The sequence below is a fragment of the Anser anser genome, assembly GCF_964211835.1.
Source record: "Anser anser genome assembly, chromosome: Z".
Taxonomy (NCBI): Eukaryota; Metazoa; Chordata; class Aves; order Anseriformes; family Anatidae; genus Anser; species Anser anser.
This window is the reverse complement of record NC_139723.1, coordinates 54,533,252-54,548,068: the sequence shown is the minus strand read 5'-3', so window position 1 is coordinate 54,548,068 and position 14,817 is coordinate 54,533,252. Positions and strand designations below refer to the sequence as shown.

Genomic DNA, 14,817 nt, shown 5'->3' with positions numbered 1-14,817 from the left:
AAGCTTAACACACAAAATTATTAACACAAGATTTCAGTACAAATTCTTAACTATACTTAAGTGGTATACACAGTGTTTACTGAGAATTCACACAATTTTTCACAACATTTTATGCATTGACATAAGTATAGATATACTGTTGAGAGCTTTGGTGCTATACACATTTAAAAATTTCCAACTCAGACATGCTACTTTTCTGTCAGGCCTCTCCTTCACATCAAGACCAAAGAATAGGTCTATACCAGCTACAAACACTTTTAGCCCCAGAGACAACTTCTGTGCTTATATGCGTGTGTATATATGTATATGTGTGTATATGTGAGTTTACATGCATGCATCACAAAGAAATTAAGAATTTTCAATTTATCATTATTTAAACCTAGTGGTCTATTGAAGAATCAGCTAAAGGTGTAATTATTTATTAGTTTTTTTTTTCTCTCTTTTTTTATTTCAGATCTATCTTCTTGTCATAAATGCTTTAGCTTCCACCTAAACAGACCATGCACCATAAACTTCTTCTATATCACTGTAGACAAAGATATAGAAGAATACTCCTGAAATAATATATTATAGTTCCTGTCCATTTGGTGCTTAGCTCAGTTTGGATTGGTTGTTTACAAGGATTAATTTTAACATTCTTCTTTGCCTGGAAAAAAAAAAATATATATATATATATGTATATATATATTACAGTACACACTTTACTCTGAAGTACACCTACAGCCCCAAAAGTTAACTGCTGAGAGAGGTTTCTGACTGTAAGCTACCTTCCTCTAGAATTTCTTGGGGTATGTCAAAGTTAGGCAATACACACATTACAGTCATCTAGTGACGTGTTAGCTCAGCAAGAGTATTTTCTTCCAATTGTTCCCTGTTTTGTTTCCTTAGCTGTTAATCATCCTATACAAAGAAAATTGTTCTCTAAGAATATTTAGATAAGTGATGTAAATTGCATTTTAATTTCCAACAAGTGTAAATTCTGGCAAAGTGCTAACCTTTTCTGAGACAGAGACAGAGACAGAGACAGAGACACAGACACAGACAGAGGCAGAGAAACACAGAGAGATGAGGAGACAGGGAGACAGAGAGAGATATGCTTATTTTCATAGAGTTTGATTCTGTTTACTTCAGTCACTGAAACTCACCAACATACAAGGCTAAAGTAGGTTTCTCAGTATATGAATTTTGGTGTCTCACCCAAACCTCCACATAACTGAGAGGCTGTTCCTTCAATTGTTCCTTGAAGTGTTGCAGAAAAGTGAGAAGACTGTGGGCAATGTGCATGTGAAAATTCATGTTAGAGGAAAGGAACTAACCATAACTCCTGCATTAGTATAAATAAGCTTGGAAGAAATACTTGACACACTCACTTCTGCCAGCATGATTCTGGAAGCTGTCAGGATAATTCAAGATAGCCAGAAAGAACTTCAGGCTGCTGACAGGGTGGAATAACTCACAGCATCAGCTGAGGTTTGGGTGTCATTTAGGATTTGATGTAGGCTTCTGACTTTTGCAGAGGAGTCAAATAGTAAATCTCAGCCACCCACCAAGGAGTATCTGGAGGTAAGGCTCATCTGAATTAGCTTCATTTCAATGTAATTTTTTATTGTTGAAGAAGAATGCTGTAGTAATAGAGAGCCTTCAAAGCAGCAAGTCATAATTCTAGGGCAGAAACTTAATTAATCTGTGGTGAATAGTCTCAGATGAGGTCCTTTTCTATGTTGACTTCAGAGAACCTCAAAACATGGCACAGTTTTTATTAGTTACTTGAACATAATCTACTTGAAACAGATTTTTTCTCTCTCTCTTTTTTTTTTTTTTTCCTGAATGAAAAGAATCAGAAGTTAGGCCATTACACTCCTATACAGTCAAATGAAATCTAAGTGTAATTTTGCTGCAGCATACATAATCACAATTCTAAAACATTTTAGAACAGAGACAAGCATACTCTGTTTTTCCAAGTGAAGTCATATGCAACACAAACTTACTGTATAACTCCCAATATACTATCTTCAAATGTAATTTTGAGCTAGGAACCACAAAACACTTTGCATTTAAATTAAATATTATTGCAGAGGGACACAACATATATTTGATATTCATGCTTTAACATGACAACGTTGTTAGGTTATGTGAAAAATAATAATAATAATAATAAACATGTTTCAGCACAAAGAGAGGCACACAGAAGAACAGGTCAGGGAACTCATACAATACTATGATTCCCATGGAGGACCCAAATGGGAATGGGGAGTAATATCCCAGCCAGAAGCTCCAGCTTCTCCCCAGACCCCAGGGGGGTACCATGAGCCAGAGCTCAATCAGCAGTATAAGTCAGGGAGACTCACTGGTCTCCACACTGACCATGGAAAAGCAGACTAGGTGCAATCCCACACAGACCACGTGTGTGTAACATGTCATGAGATGCTGGAGGTTGGCACAAGGCTTATCATGGTATGTAAGGGGAGGAAGCAAGGACACAAAAGGTGGGGATCAGGGTGTGTAGTTGTCTCACACAGATGAGTAGCTAAATATTGTCACGTTCTCCACTTACTCCCCCTTCTCAAAACAACAGGGGAGAAAATAAGATGAAAAAAGGTAAGGACAGTTTAATTAAAGAAAAATAATAAAATAAAATAAAATAAAATAAAATAAAATAAAATAAAATAAAATAAAATAATAAAATAAAATAAAATAAAATAAAATAAAATAAAATAAAATAAAATAAAATAAATAAATAAAATAAAATAAAATAAAATAATAAAATAAAATAAAATAAAATAAAATAAAATAAAATAAAATAAAATAAAATAAAAAAATAAAATAAAATAAAAAAATAAAATAAAATAAAATAATAAAATAAAATAATAAAATAAAATAAAATAAAATAAAATAAATTATTATTATTATTATTAATAATAATAATAAAGATGCATGGAAGCAAGGAGAGAAAACAATTATTCTCTCTATCGCAACAGCAAATGGGGTTTGGCCACATATTGGGAAGCAGAGCCTCAATATGCCTAGCAGTCACTCGGGAAGACAAATGTTTTTGTAACGAGAGCCCTTGCTTCTCCTACCACACCCCCAGATTTTATTGCTGTGTGACATATGGTATATGGAATATCCCTTCGGTTGGTTTAGGTCAGCTGCCCAGATGATATCCACTCTCCACTTCTTGCCCACTCCCTGCCTACTGGCTTTTGTGGGGAGGATGGGGATGAATAGGCAGTCTTGATGCTGTGACAGCACTGCTCAGTGATAGGGGAAACATTGGTGTGATATCAGTGCTCTTTTAACTACAGATGCAGAGCACACTATATGGGCTGCTTTGGAGAAAGCGAAATCCATCCCAGCCAGTTTCAGCACAGGATGGTCTGAGGACAAACAAGTGTTGAAAAATAAAAGAGAAAGGGAATAAAAGGTACTGGAGAGGTGTAATCAGTGGCAGGTTTGTGCACTTGTGGGGCCATGCCCTGCATCGAATCATCATGGCCCATTCTGTCTTCTCAGTGATGTCCTTTTCTGTTTCTTGTGTGAGAGGCTCTGTCCTGAGCATGTCTGTGTGCAGAGCAGTGAGTAATGGCCATAGGGTGGGACTATGGATCAGGTCTGCATGTCCATGTGCCAGCAACAAATGAGGAACAAATGAGAGTACATGTGTTGGTGTGTGTGCACCAGGGAAGGTAAAGGCTGACCAGCTGGAGAGCAGTGTGAGTGGCACTGAAGTGGTCCCCACTGCCACAAGTGGCAGTCCAGATGTACCTAAACTGGGAAATGTGGTTGCACTTAGGAACTTCAGATGAAAATTCAAATGAGATTGTCACATCCTAATATCATATTAGGACAAACTAAAGATATACACTGAGCTGTCAAAGGCCCTGATTTTTATAAGAAGCTTCAACTTCATGTTTCTGCAGTGGGTTTGTGTGAACAGGTTTTTGGTAGTGGGGAGCAGCAGGGGTGGCCTCTGTGAGAAGAATATGGAAGTTGCCCTATATTAGATGAGGGCCAGTTTCAACCAGCTCCGAATGGACCTGCCACTGCCCAGGGAAGAGCCAATAAACAATGTTGTTTGCACCTCTGGGAGAGCAGATTTAAGAGAGGGGAAAAAAAAAAATAACATCACCACCAACAAAAAATACCTGTTGTGCAAAAGCAGCAGGCAGAATAAGAACCATTCCTGCAGACCCCAAGGTCAGTGCAGAAGGAGGGCTGGAGGTGCTCCAGGCACCGGAGCTGAAGTTCTCCTGTAGCCTGTGGAGAGGTCCCATGGTGGATCAGGCTGTCCCCCTGCAGACCATGGGTCCCACATGGAGCAGATCTCCACACTGCAGCCTGTGGAGGAGCCCCTGGTGGAGCAGGTGGATGTGTCCTGGAGGAGGTTGCGGCCCCTGAAGAGGCCCTGCAGGAGCAGGCCCTGGGCCAGAGCTGCAGCCCGTGGAGAGGAGACCACGCAGGAGCTGCTGCCCGTGGGGGACCCGTGCTGGAGCAGTTTGTTCCTGGGGAATGGATGGACCCCGTGGTACGGAGCCATGTGGGATCAGTTCTTGAAGAGCTGCAGCCTGTGGGAAGCCCCTGCAGGATCAGTTCAGGAAAGACGACATCCCATGGGAGTAACCTCACGTGGAGCAGGGGCAGAAAGTGACGGTGAAGGAGTGGTGGAGAAGTGCCGTAGACTAACAGCTACTGCCATTCACCCATACCCCAGCATTGTTCAGGAGGAGAAGTGGAAGAAGGTGGATTGAGGGGAGGTGTTCTTTGTTTGTCTTCTTTGTTTCTTACTTCTCTAACTTGCTAGTAATAAGTAATACATTTCTCTAATTTCCCTGCGCTGAGTCTGTTTTGCCCACGATATCTGTTGAGTGATCTCTCAGTCTTTATCTCAACCCTTGAGCCCTTTTAATTATATTTTCTCCTGCTTCCCCTTTTAGAAGGAGTGACAGAGAAGTTGTGTTGGAGCTCAGCTGCCCAGCTGGGTAAAAACAGCATACATAGTGCCAGATGGAAGGAGTCATGCACTCCAGATGCTCAGTCAATGTTCATGCCGCAAAATGACACACATCTACAACAGTGTTACACTCAAACTAAAACAGAAGCTTTGTCTGAAGACTCTCACAGGCTATCAGATTTTATAATATAGGAAGAAAAAAAAAATCCAAATTGTTCTGAATAAAGAATGAGCCTCAAATCTTAATTTTAAAGTGCTGTAAATTATATATATACATGCCTTTTTTTTTTTTTTTGGTGAAAACAGAAGAATAAAAAGCAATGAGAGAACAACAGACCCTTAAATACTCACATTTGCTTTGTGAAAGTATTGAGAAGCAGTGGAATACACTGGAAGAGATGTAGAAGCTCTTTTTTTCTCACTTAAACCATCATAAAGTCTATGTTGATAGAAAGTGCGTGAATAAAAATTTATAGCATAGACATTCAAACTGCCTTTGTGGGACAACATATATGGTGTCAGTAGTTATCGAGATATTACATCACCTACATGATTCTTCAGATAGAAAAGTGTCTGTCTGTTAGACTTAAATAGTTAAATTATTTAACAAGCAAAATGATGAAGCCAAGAAGTGAAGAAATAATGGTGTATCTGCAATGGAAGCAAATGTAATACAGAGATGATATTGATGACACCCCTAGTGTTTTTTTTAGTAGACAAAATTTAGACTAAGAATGGAAAATTAGAATAGGATGTGACTGTTTTTATCCCATCACCCACCAACAAAATGTTGTCCTAGGCAATAAGAATGCAGTTATAAATTTTTATTTGTTTGCCTCTGGTTCAACCTAACTCACAGTCAGGGTTCATTTACATGTTATGACTTCTATGAATAATGTAAATATATATGTATATCTATAGATATATGTATAGATATATATATATGTAAAGTGTATATATATTACACAGAGGTATGTTTTATATGTATAAACATGTATGTATATAGGTGTATAATTTTAGTTAGAGGTATCTGTGTATACAATCATATGAGAAAAGAGTTGACACAAAAGATTCTTTTAAGACAAATCCTACTGAAATATCAGAAGTTCCATACATTATACCCTATACTGTGCTACTCAACCCTTGTGTAACAAAGAAAAAATTGTGCCCTTGTGCATCTATTGTCAAAATCTACTGAGTCCACTACCCTTACAATCATCCAAGAAGACATGGAATATTGTTTTAAGGTACTGCATACAATATTTGGTTTGCAATGTATTACACTGTGGTACAGTTGTACAAATGTATAAATTCTTCCCTTAATGGTCATATGATACATGGTCTTCCATAAGGAGAACAATTAAAGAAATTAAAGAAAGGAAGGAAGGAAGGAAGGAAGGAAGGAAGGAAGGAAGGAAGGAAGGAAGGAAGGAAGGAAGAAAGAAAGAAAGAAAGAAAGAAAGAAAGAAAGAAAGAAAGAAAGAAAGAAAGAAAGAAAGAAAGAAAGAAAGAAAGAAAGAAAGAAAGAAAGAAAGAAAAAGAAAGAAAGAAAGAAAAAGGAAGGAAGGAAGGAAGGAAGGAAGGAAGGAAGGAAGGAAGGAAGGAAGGAAGGAAGGAAGGAAGGAAGGAAGGAAGGAAGGAAGGAAGGAAGGAAGGAAGGAAGAAAGAAAGAAAGAAAGAAAGAAAGAAAGAAAGAAAGAAAGAAAGAAAGAAAGAAAGAAAGAAAGAAAGAAAAACGTACGCCAATAGTATTGTTAGAATGTCCCTTTAGTTGTATAGACAGAAAATGCACAATGTACCAAATAAATTTGCTGTTGTCTCGATCCCAAGAAACTCAGATTCTGAAAGCAGTAGACATACAAGGAGGCAAACAGCAGTCATTTCTGCGCAGATTGAAACACTTTATCACAAGCAGGGCAACAGAATTCCACTTTCTGGGGAAGTATAATCTTTTATAATACAAAAATCCTTATTACATTTCTGGGCTAGAAAACAACTATTAATTTTTTACCAACCTAGTCTATTAGACACTGTTATAATTTACCTTGGACTTTGCCCTTTTTGGTATATGACAAGCAAATATACGTATTCTGTTCCAGCATTTACTGAAACAAATACATACTGACCAATAGATCAATAAAATTCAACATCAAAAGCCAATTCTACACCTCTAGGAGAATTGGATATAACACTTAGAAAATAAAATCTTGTGAATTTTACCATGAGAAACAGAATTTAAATCCTAAATATTTGGCAATACATTCCACCTTTTTTTTTTTCTCATATGTGTAAACAGGATCTAGAAATGTGTGACTCAGTATGTTATCATTAATGCCAAAATGCACTGGAAGCAAAGAGCTGAGCTGGCTTATAAAATTTACTCATGTAAGTTAGCAGTTACTTGAAAGGAGAGGTTTTAATGGAACTACTGGTGTCACTAAGTGCTTATCAGCATGAGCTAGGGCTCTACAATCTGGCCTTTTAAAGAAAATGACATCTCTGAGTTTCAGGTGGCACATTATGCAAGCCTGTACTGCAGCACCTGCAGTGTATGATAAGGAACGACGTATGCTTGTCTTATGGCACCATTTATTTAGAATAACACACAACATGTCTGATACTAAAAAGAACAAAATAACGTATTTGTTTACAGAACAGCCAACTATTCAAAATGCAAGATTTACCCTGATTTTTTTTTTTTTTTATTTCTTTTCTCTTGTTGATGTTCTGTGGGTGTTATTGTTGTTATTGTTGTTGTTGGTGGTGGTTTTTGTTTGTTTGTTTGAGTGATTTTTTTTCCCCTTGATTTTTGGCAGTGTGAAGGGTGTGGGGATAGATAACATGCTCCTTAAGTTCTTTAGAATTCTTCTTTAGAACAACGCAAAACAATGCTTTATTAAAATCAAATCAAATAAAACATTTAGTTAAAATAAGATTCTCTGAATTTTTTCAGCACACAATTAACCAATATAAAACCAATCTCTATGTTTTCCTGAGGTGTTAACATCAAAATTAGCAGCAGAAAATACTGTGAGCCTCTTCTTGAAATGTTGATTGTGACACTGTTCTTTTTCTCAGAAGTTAATTGCTGAGAAAACCCAAACCACTCTGTTTTGTGGTCTCACTGATGTTTTGTGATAAACAGAAAAGGACTCCAGATCTTACAAAGTCAGTGTACAGACTCTTTAGGACTACCAGGCATACTGCTAACATGTAATCCAAGCATAAAATGGCAAGCATGTGAACTATTTAAAATAAGAAAGGAGAAGGGAGAAGTTGTCTCTACTGCTGTTTATGAACCAAATCCTAAAGCAGTGTAAAGGAGACAGAACTATGGGCAGGGTACTCTATTATTAAAAGGAGAGAGCACAAGGGAGAGCCTAAAGACTGGAGATGAATATCTGCAGATTCCTTTTGCTCTGAATAAAGTACATTCCTGCAAAGTCTAACTGGTTGCAGCCAAATTGTATACTGGATAGCTTTACCCTGGAGTCCATAATGTTAAGGTCCCTTAGTAAGGGCTCAAAAGCTAGTTTTGCAAAACACAGTTTTGGCACTTCAGATCAGCTTTACTTTAAGAAAATTTTTGGTGAATTTTGGGGGATTATCATTGCTAAGATCTTGCAACATCAGAAAAGTAAAAATAAAGGACGGGAACTGTTGAGTCATCTATAATTAGTACTTCCAAGACTAAAAAATTGGCTGGATGGCTGGGCCCAAACAGTCATGAATGGAGTTAAATCAAGTTGGCAGCCAGCCACAAGTGGTGTTCCCCAGTACTCAGTACTGGAAGCAGCTTTGTTTAACATTTTTATCAACGATCTTGATGAGGGGATTGGGTGCACTTTCAGTAAGTTTGCAGACAACACCAAGTTAGGTGGGATTGTTGATGTGCTTGAGGGTCAAAAGGCTCTGCAGAGGGATCTGGATAAGCTATATTGATAGACACATCCAATCGTATGACATTCAACAAGACTAAATGTTATGTGCTATGCTTGGGTCACAACAATACAGAGACACAGGCTTAGGGAAAAGTGGTTGGAAAGTTGTCCTGCAGGAAAGGACCAGAGTGTGGGAGTGTGGCCTTGAGGGTCAAAAAATGCCATGGTTGGTGATAACATCTGACTCAATGATGAGGTCATCAGGAATGTAAAGAGGGAACAAAGAAGGGTGATTCTGGAGACTCCTTGCTGTCTCAGACTGCTTGTTCTCCAGTCTTTAAGACATAGAAGTTGCTGGGTGTTTGCTGTTGCCGGGCAAAATTGTTGACCAGTGAATAGTTAGTGGAAAAGTACTGCTGTAGAGCTAAATGTATAAGAAGGAAGCCTTTCCTCAGTAGGGGGAGTTGAAGTCATGTTATCAATAAGAGAGTAGAAGTTCTGTAATCAATAAAGTAGTAACAGTTACTGATCCTAAAAGAACCCTGGTGTCTGTGTGGTGATTATGCCACACCAGGGGATGTTGATTGACAGTCAGATGAAGTGTGCCAAGAAGACCAATGGCATCCTGGCCTGTATCAGAAATGGTGTGGCCAGTAGGACTAGGGAGGTGATAGTCCCCTTGTACTTTGCATCGGTGAGACTTCATCTTGAGTACTGTGTTCAGTTGTGGGCTCTGCACTACAAGAAAGATACTGAGTCGTTGTAGAACATTCAGAGAAGAGCAACAAAGCTGGCAGAGGAACTAGAAAACAAGACATATGAGGAATGGCTGAGGGAACTTGCGTTCTCTAGTCTTGCAAAAAGGAGGCTGAGAAGAGACCTCTTCACTCTTTCCAATGACCTGAAAGGAAGTTTTAGCTAGGTAGGTTTTTGGTCTCTTTTCTCAGGTGACAACAGAGATGATGTGAGAAAATGGCTTAAGTTGCATCAAATGAGGTTTAGATTAGATGTCAGGAAGAATTTCTTCATGGAAAGAGTATTTAGGCATTGGAACAGGCTGCACAGGGAAGTGGTAGAGTTGTCATCCATAGAATTATTTAAGAGATGTGTCTATGTGGTGTTTAGAGACATGGTTTGGTGGTGGACTTGGTAGTATGAAGTGATGGTTGGACTTGGTGATCTTAAAGGTCTTTTCCAACCTAAATGATTCTATGTTTCTATTGAAAAATAGTGATCTGGGTGAGAACATGCTATTACAGAGAGGGTGAGAGAGAAAGTGGGAGAGAGAGTTAGAGAGAGAAAGAGCAACTTGTGAAATGCTCTTGTACTGAGTTTTGGTAAAGCGTTAGCTCATGTGTTTTTTCCAGGTCTGACACTACACTACAAGAGCTTTATTGGAGAGTGCCCAGAAACAGTGTAAAGAACATGTGATCTGTGAGAATAAGTACTATCTTGGTCTAAAAAAGAACATTCAGGGAAGAAGACAGGTCTTCACGCGTATGAAAGTAGGTTGAAAAGAAGAGTAAGTAACGATCTTAAAAGGCAATGACAAGTCCCCATTAGATATTAGGAAAGTTAGTTATTGAACCAAAGAGAGAAATGCTGTAAAAGCTGACTGGTAAAGCTGACAGGTCTGTATGGTGTGTTCAGGTATTAAAGTGGCTACTCAAGATGCATTATGGGAAGGGCATGGAATACACAAGCTCTTTAGGACTTACAGATCTATGAAAAATGTAACATATTTTCCTCTCAGATGCCTGTGGTTTGTTGAATTCCAAAAAATATAGCACAGATTGTTGATTTGAAGGACAATGTATGTATATCACATAGTACTAAAACTGGCATTGTTCTCAAACATTTGTCTAAATCCTGTCTTATGCACATTTGAAAGTTTCATTTTAGACCAAAATTACAGGTAATTTAATATTCTCCTTTCTAGTTTTCTATGAGCTCTTCCTACAAGTATAACAACCATAAATATAATCTACTAGACTTGTTAGTGAAAGAAATATTGTCAGCTATTTTCTAAAAGTATTCAGTTTAAAAGTACTTTGCAGGAAGAAAACTCCCCTTCCACCCACCCCCCCTCCAAACCCAACATTTTTACAATTTTCTCATGCAATGTAAATGCACGAGAAATGTAAAATAAACATTGCAATGGGAATGCATTTTCTCCATTAAATTCTGGTTTCAGAATATCTAAATGTAAACTATAGATTGTTACAGATTTGTCTTGCTGACTCTGCAGAGAGAGAAGGGGGAAGGAGGAAGGGGATGGAGGAAATGGAAGGAAGGAAGGAAGGAAGGAAGGAAGGAAGGAAGGAAGGAAGGAAGGAAGGAAGGAAGGAAGGAAGGAAGGAAGGAAAGAAGGAAGGAAGGAAGGAAGGAAGGAAGGAAGGAAGGAAGGAAGGGAGGGAGGAAGGGAGGAAGGGAGGAAGGGAGGAAGGGAGGAAGGGAGGAAGGGAGGAAGGGAGGGAGGGAGGGAGGGAGGGAGGGAGGGAGGGAGGAAGGAAGGAAGGAAGGAAGGAAGGAAGGAAGGAAGGAAGGAAGGAAGGAAGGAAGGAAGGAAGGAAGGAAGGAAGGAAGGAAGGAAGGAAGGAAGGAAGGAAGGAAAAGAGGCTTTCTGTCATTCATTTAAGTAATGTTATTTCTCAAACCTGATGATGACAACTTTCATGACACAATGCTAATTACATCATTATACCATTATAAATTTTTGGTTAACCAAAATGTTAAAATGTGTTAAAATGTTAAAAAGTATCTATATCTATCTATCTATCTATGTTAAAAAGTATCTAAATCCCATTGTTTATAACTCCATGTATCTTTACAGTCTGCAATTTTCCACTCATTTATACTTTCAGTTACTTGGAACAATATGGTCTCATTAAAAAGGAAAATCTGAAAGTAGTGAAAACAAGCACCAATCCAATTTTGTCAGGAGTCAAGACAGAAATTATTTTTTCCCTAAATGATTGGCTGATAGTGTTTTTCTTATGTCACTTTTGTACTTATTCAATTTTAAGTAGGAACTCACAAAATTGCAAATGCCACCTTTAAATACTTAAGTCTTTGTTAGACTCTGTGTCCTTATGTAGCTACAGCTTCCAAATTATTTTTAAACATATGGAATTTATGGAATTTATATATATATATATATATATATTTGAAAGAGTTTCTTTGGGGTTTTGTTGTGATAATGCTTCTCTTTTCTTCTATGTCCTTTCTCATCCCTGTTCTGTTTGTTATTAACACCATTTGAAGATGGCCTGTAATCTGTATATACATTTATTTGCTTTAGTTTATCTGGCAAAACATCAGAAATGCCATGCATTACATAAGTCATAAGGCTTCTGAAGAAAAGAGTAAAGAAAGTATTTAAGTAATAAGGCATATTATTTTGGACACTGTGAAAAATGCCTATCTAATCAAACTGTCTAATCAAACTGTTAAGGAACTTGGTGTAATTCAAGGAGAAATGGAAGTATGACTATATTTTAGTATCCAGTACCACAAGTTTTACCTTGATACCAGCAGTACTTCCCATCTAAAAATTATTCCTTACCTGTCATTTGTGACATTTAGGGTTCTCATAAAATTTCAGGTCCACAAAATATCAGACATTGTACAAAATCAGTCTTAAAATGTAATTTAAGATAAGTTGCCCAAAAAGAAAATGCATTAAGTAACAGGAGAGACTGGGAGAATAATAACTGGAATGAGGCTTCTGACTTCTCAGACACCTTCATAATTTACTCAGTAAATTATATCTCCCCATATGCTTTGTTTTATTATTGCATTCCAGGCTTAGACTCAGAGTAATTGTGTGTATAAATAAGGTAAGAAACTTTCCTTTATAACTTAAAGATGATTTTACCAGTGCAGATGTGACTCTGAATGCAGTTATGTCTTCTTGTCTCCTTCTAATTAGGTATGTATAGACTGTCTACTCTAAATATTCCTAGAAATAGTTAGATGCAGGCTTTTTTACACATTGATTTTTGTATATCATGCTATATTGTTGTGGTTTAACCCGGCTGGCAGCTAAACACCACACAGCCGTTCACTCACCCTCCCCCCTCCCTCTCTGGGATGGGGGAGAGAAACGGGAAAGTGAAGCCTGTGAGTTGAGATAAAGACAGTTTATTAAGACAGGAATATAATAATAAAAATAATAATAATAGTGATAATGATAATAGTATTAATAATAATAATGTGTAAAAAACAAGTGATGCACAATGCAATTGCTTACCACCCGCTGACCGATGCCCAGCCTATCCCCGAGCAGCCGGCCCCCCCACCCCGGCCAGCCACCCCTATATATTGTTTAGCATGACGTCAGATGGTATGGAATACCCCTTTGGCCAGTTTGGGTCAGCTGTCCTGGGTCTGTCCCCTCCCAGCTCCTGCTGCACCCCTAGCCTGCTCGCTGGCAGGACAGAGCGAGAAGCTGAAAAGTCCTTGGCCTGGTGTAAACACTGCTCTGCAACAATTAAAACATCAGCATGTTATCAGCGCTCTTCTCATCCTAATCCAAAACATAGCACCCTACCAGCTACTATGAGGAAAAATTAACTCTGTCCTAACTGGAACCAGGACTTATATGCATTCAGGATAGCAAGATTCTGAGACACCAGAATAGTTCAGTGTTGTGAGGTGGAGTATTAGATCTGCATTCAGTCTTCTAAAAGTCTTTGAGGAATTTCTAGTCTTTATACCCAAATTGTTTTCAAGAAGAGATCTTTTAAAGCATGAAGAGAGTCCTCTTGATCTTATCAGTTTTTCAAGAAACAAAATATATCATTCAGTCCACAAATATAAATGGATTAAAAAAATTACCATGAAGATATGAAGAATCATAACTTTCTTGTCAGAAGATGTGTAGAATTGTAGATTGTACCATCATTTGCTGTTTTGTTTTTCCATTGAATTAAATTTTATATTTCCTAGGAATTCTGTCTCTCTAAGAAAATTTAAATTGCTAGAGAATAGCTACTCTTGAAGTGTTGACTTTTATGCACTGAAACTCAGAGTTGTGAATCTTGGAGGAATTGTAGTTTGAAATAGATTTTTTTTTTCCCACTTGAATATGTATTCATACATAAAATTTAGAATCCTAAAATACTTTAAAAATTACTAAAATATACTGAGTTCGGAAAAAAATAAAATAAATAAAATAAAATAAAATAAAATAAAATAAAATAAAATAAAATAAAATAAAATAAAATAATAAAATTCTTTATAGATATTTATAGAAAACACATTTTTTGAAACTATTGAGGGGGTCAGCTAACACGATAACTTACTTTCTGCTGGTTTTCCTAGAGAGTGTATATCTCCACTGCGTTCATAATTCTAATTCTTCTTTATCAATTACTCCTTTTCATGAAAGCAAAGAAGCTCTGAGCAGGATTTAAAAATGATTTAAATCTTGTCTAATTTACCAAGGAGAAGACCTAGGTTAGAACACTTGCTCCATTAAGACTCAGGATTGTGCATCATGGAGAAGATAAAAGTGAAGTAATGTGTGTGATGATTGTTCTCCGGTTCTCTTTTCATTATCCTCTGTGAATAGCAAACAAAATCTCTCACAGAGAACTGGGGAAGAGGAATTGGGGAACTGGGCACCCTCCCAATTAAAAGACCACAGATGTTGTACCTCCCTAGACACCGATAAATACTTGCACCAAGGTTACAATGGTCAGAGTACTCAGACTTGAGTGACAATCTAATCTACCCAGACTACCGACGTGGTTATACTGTGAAAGCTGGATACATAGGGAAACACAAGCACCAGTAAACATTTTTATGTGTTTCTTTCCACTTTCCTGATTTTAGCAACTTTCTCCAGCACTCAAAGGAGCAGTGCTCCAACACAATATGTTAGTGTGCTTACTAGAAAAGAAGAGCAATTGCTGTGATAGCACTTAGCAAATGTGCAGCTTTTTTTCTAGGTGTCTGTCAAACTTATGTAAGAATAAATAT

General features: G+C 37.5%; 1 long non-coding RNA gene across 1 annotated transcript in view; it reads right to left on the bottom strand.

Moving 5' to 3' along the window:
* LOC310888982 overlaps positions 1 to 13,117 on the bottom strand; it is a 30,204-nt gene extending 17,087 nt beyond the window's left edge. Inside the window, exon 1 of the long non-coding RNA XR_014576299.1 lies at positions 13,085 to 13,117. This is a non-coding gene — a long non-coding RNA (uncharacterized lncRNA). The remainder of the gene's footprint in view (positions 1 to 13,084) is intronic.
* Between the last annotated feature and the right edge of the window lie 1,700 nt (positions 13,118 to 14,817).